Genomic DNA, 5,069 nt, shown 5'->3' on the forward strand with positions numbered 1-5,069 from the left:
GTAACGTCTCCATTTTTGAGACTTATTGTTACTGTGTTTTGGCATATTGACTACGTCATGGGTAGCTTGCCAGGCTTTGCCATGCGGGCGAGATACTCTCGGGAGCTTGCCGGGCTCTCCGAGAGGGGTGGAGGAATCGAACCCAGCTCGGCCAGGCTGGCTGAGCGCAAGGCAAACGCCCTACTGAAATAATGGTGGTGGGAAGGTGGTGAAATATTGAATGTAATCAATTACTGTGAACAACTTAATAAAAATAAAATTAAAATTTTTTAAAAAATTAATTGTACACCAAAACTGTCTTTCCTTATTGATTCTAGAATCCGTGGCTGGAGAGCTAGGGCAGCAGGTAGGGTACCTGCCCTATGGCTCCACCGGGAGTGATGCTTGAGTGGAGAGTCAGGAGTTAGCCCTGAGCACAGCTGCGTGTTACCCAACTCCCACCCCCACCCCCACCCCAGTGGTGCCATATTTTCTGTCCCAAGGACCAATTCCATCTAAAATTAGCTCTGTTGTTCAACTAGCAGGTCTGCCCGGGGAAGGAAGCTGGAGACTGACATTCCACACACACTGCACTGCCATGTGGAAGGCACTGTGGTCTGGCTGACCCCAAGCTCATCCCGACCCCTCCTATCCCTGCCCAGGCTTCCCTGCAATTAAGGGGTGGCTGTGTCACCAGATAGAAGTTGGTCCCGGTATTTGCCTCTCCTATTCCACGGAAGTGATATGCAGAGTGGCAGCAGCCTCTCAGCCACGAAGGAAGGGAGGGAGGGCACCCCCGGTGGCAGGGTACAAAGCTGTGGCCTGAACCTCTGGGGCCATCCTTGAGTGGCCAAACCAACGTCAACAGAATTCTTGTGGTATGAGAAACAATGTTTTCTATTTTAGTTACAATATTCAGACTTCCTGGGTCTGCTCTGTGGGCACTTATTTTGGGGTTTTTTTGGGGGGGTGTTTTTTTTTTTGCTTTTTGGGTCACATCCAGCTATGCACAAGGGTTACTCCTGCCTCTGCACTCGGGAGTTACTCCTGGTGTTTCTCTGGGGGACCATATGGGATGCTGGGAATCGAACCCGGGTCAGCCGCATGCAAGGCAAATGCCCTACCTGCTGTGCTATCACTCCAGCCCCTCATAGACACTTATTTTTTCTTTTATTTAAAGGTACTCTGAGCCAATCATGGTGCCTCAAATAAAAAAAATTGTTTTCAGTGCTTTAATTTTTGAAAGATATTGTGGAGCTGGAGTAGTGCTGGTGAGGTGCTTGCCTTGCAGGCAGCTGACCCAGATTCGAGCCCCAGCACCCCATATGGTTCTCCCGAGCCCTGCCAAGAGCAAACCTTGGACACTGAGTCAGGAGTAAGCACTGAGCACAGCTGAGTAAGCCCAGAACAAAACAAACAAAAAATAAGTATTGTGAGCCAGTGTATATTTGGCAGGGTTTGGTGGTGTTTGGCAGGTGTTTGGTGGTGGTGGAGAGGGCACCCCTAGTGGTACTCAGGGGTTACTGCTGGCTCAGTACTTGGACTTGCCCCCTGCAGAGCCTGTAACGGTGTGATGCCGGGGTTTGATCCCAGACCTGGCCCCTGTAAAGCATGTGCTCAGCCTCGTAGAACCTCTCTCCAACTCTTACAGCAGCGCTAGTGTCTGCAGCTTCCCTCCTGCTGCTGTCTCCGGAGGCGGCCTCAGACCTAAAGGAATTGGTGGTTCTTCTCACCATCTCTTTGCTTATCTCTTCCAGGTCTCTGAGCAGTTCTCAGTCCACGCGTACCTTTGGAATTATTTGGGGACCTTTTGCAAAAGTATTTTGAGGATACCAGAAAAATATTCCAGTAAGTAGGGCATTTATCTTGCACCCCCAGATTCAATCGAGGCACCCCATGTGGTTCTCTGAGCACCACCAGGAGTGATCCCTGAGCACAAAGCCAGGAGTAAGTCCTGACCACCACCAGGTGCAGCCTCCAAATAAACAAAGTTTTAAAATTCAATGATAGGCAATAAATCAATCTATCTAAAGTAAACACAGGGGGAATTAGGGGTATTTAACATTAAATAGCCTCAATTGAGCAAGGCAAAATTCAGTTAACAGGGAAAAGGATCAATAAAGTATTCAATCTTCAGTAAGACTGTCTCAGGTAATTAGGGATAATTACCCTGATTCACTCGGTAATGCTGACATGCCATATGGCTACTGTGCTTTGGGGGCCCATAAAAATGTTTTTGTTTTTTTATTTTAGGGGGAAATGAACCCAGGTTTATTCCTGGCTCTGCACTCTGGAATCACTCCTGGAGAGACTCAGGAAACCAAATGGGATGCCAGGATTCTAACCCAGATCAGTCCCATACAAGATAAATGTCTTACCCCTTGTACTATCTCTCCAGCCCTACTAGTTGTCTAGGTTTGGGTTTTTTGGGGGGAGTTGGGGCCACACCCAGAGGGGCTCAGGGCTTACTCCTGGCTCTATGCTTAGGGATCACTGCTGGCAGTGCTCATGACACCATATGGGATTCTGGGAATCGAACCCAGGTTGACCACGTTCGAGGTAAGTGTCTTATGCCCTGTATTATTGCTCCAACCCTACAAGCTGTTTTTTGACCAGCAGTCACAAGTACCAAAATATCAGCGGGAGGCGAAGAAGCAACTCCAAGGGGATGTCCCATAGCTGCCCCCACAGCCTTCTGGCTAAAACCCCGCTCCCTCACCCTCCCAAGTCCTGTTCTCCAAGCCTCTATATCGGGACTCTGCACACCTTCAACCCAACCCCACAGATCACTGAGCTCTTCAAACCATCTGTTTCTTGTGGGATTCTCGTGAACTTTTCGGGACCCAGTCCCTTCTGCCAGCTTGTCTTCTGACTCAATTATACCCAAAGGAGCTCCCCAAAGTGTCAGCCTCTCTCCCCTATAGCTCCCCACACCCCACTCTGTCCAAGGTCCTGGGATTGCTCCAGCACCCACGGGCCCATCTGCCAGGGCACCCGCCCCTCTCTGGGCTCCTCCCATCTTTCCATAGAGCAGAGCCAGCTCCCCAGGGGGAAAAGTCCGAGTTCTGGGCAGGCCTGTGGTCCCGGCAGCCTCTGCGGGAACTTGGCCACCGCTGGCTCGTAAACGGCTCTGTGGGACTGGTTGGCATTGGACTTAAAGGGGTTTTGTACAGTGGCCTGAGGACCTAACCGCCCTGTATAAATATTGTTGGAGGGAATGGTGTTGTTTCCATGGAGAAACGCCCTCGGAGTTCGAAGCATCTGACCAAAAGTGACCTTTAGGGGCACTCCCAGGCTGCTGGGGGAAGACCTCTGTGGCTGGACTCCAAGTGCAGGGAGGTTACAGGACAATCCTCAGTGCTGGCCAGGCTGGGCTGGGCGCGGTGGCTGGCCTGTGCTTCTCTCCAGCCGCTATGGGGAGGGAAGGCTGGTGTCCAACACGCTTCAACTTGGAGATTGATTAGATGGAGGGGGCAGGGGTGGAGTGAGGGGGGGGTAGGGGCAGAACCGAGGAATGCCTGCAGTGCTCAGCGCTTACTCCTGGCTTTGTGCTCAGGGACAACTCCTGGAGGTGTTCAGGGGACCCTATGGAGTGCCGGGGATTGGACCCAAGCTGGCCACGTATAAGGCCCTACCCACCCAACTTTCTCTCCAGCGCTGAACTTGGACACTGGGAGGAAAGCCTTGGGGACCCCGAAACCGCCCGTCCCTTGCAAGCCCCAAATCTGAGAAGTCGGCCACCCTTGGGCTGGGGGTGGGGCAGACAGCAAGGGTGGGCCAGGTTGGTGGCTGGGCTCTCCCGCAGGAGGATCCCCCAGGCTGAATGAGTCTGCAGAGGCACCGCAGCGCCAGCTGCCCACTGGGAGGAGGCCCTGGAATCCACTTCCAGGGACAGGGCGGAGCCCGGAAATACTGCGCCAGGGCGAAGCCTCTGCAGACACGGGAGACACCCCAGCAAGCCTGCCTGGACTGGGGCGACCCGACACCTGCCCCACAGGGCACAGAGCTGCGGCACCCAGCCGGAGGGGGCCCTGGAGGGGTCCTGGAGCAGGACTGTCCGCTTGGACTGGTGTGGACACTAACAACCCCGTGTGGGACCCCAGGGCTCCACCAGCCTGAAGGGGAGGGAGATGCTGAGCCAAGATCCAGGCGCAGTAGCCGTGCTCAAGGGCTGGATCCTGAGTCACCGCATTTGCAAAGGGCTTAGGCTAGGGCACCAAAGCTGCTTCCAGCCTCCTAGGTCCCTAAAGATGGGGCGCTGGGGTCAAGAGGTCACGTTGGAGTGAATCTGGACAGGCAGGCGCCCCGGGCACCCAGCACCGGTGTCATCTGGGTCACTTGGGATCAATTTGTGACTGCTTGGGGACACTCCTGTCTCTGCACTCAGGAATCCTGGTGGGGTTCGGGGGACCATGTGAGGTTCCAGGAACAGACGGGTGATCTGTGTGTAAGGCAAGCGCCGTCCCCCAGTACCATCTTGCAGCCCGCCCCTCCCCCCACCCATTTTTGGTCAGTGAGGCTTCAACTCTCTGGGCCCTGACACCTCATGGACACAGTTCATCTCCGAAGGGGCACCGGATGGAGACGCTGAAATGACAACACAAGACCACACACACGCACCCAGGAAGGAGACGATCACATGTTTAACCGCAGTCAGAAGGGCCCAGAGGAGAGCGAGACAAGGTCCGCGGAGCCCTGCGTGGGCACATGTTAGTCTCCAATCCCAGGGTCAGGGAAGGGGAGAGGGGACCCTGGCAGGGACAGGGTGGCCACGATGGCAACAGGACCCTCGAGGGCTCGAGGTGTGGGGTGTTCCAGGCTGGAGGGAAGAACTTCAGCACCTGCTGAGCCCTGGCATCATGGCCCTCGCTCCTCACGTGTGACTGCTGGTCCACACCTCAGAAGACAGCAGACTTGGGGGTCAGGAGGGAGCCCCGGAAGATGGGGGCGGGGAAGATTTGGACCCTGAGAGGCCAAGGAGATTGTATATTCCAGCATTCACAGTGGGTCTACGATGGGGCGCAGGGGGACCGAGGCGCAGTCAGAAATCTCGGCATGAGGTGGGGCCCAGGTTCCAGGCCCCCCACAAG

This window comes from Sorex fumeus, unplaced genomic scaffold, assembly GCF_029834395.1.
Source record: "Sorex fumeus unplaced genomic scaffold, SorFum_2.1 ptg000094l, whole genome shotgun sequence".
NCBI lineage: Eukaryota > Metazoa > Chordata > Mammalia > Eulipotyphla > Soricidae > Sorex > Sorex fumeus.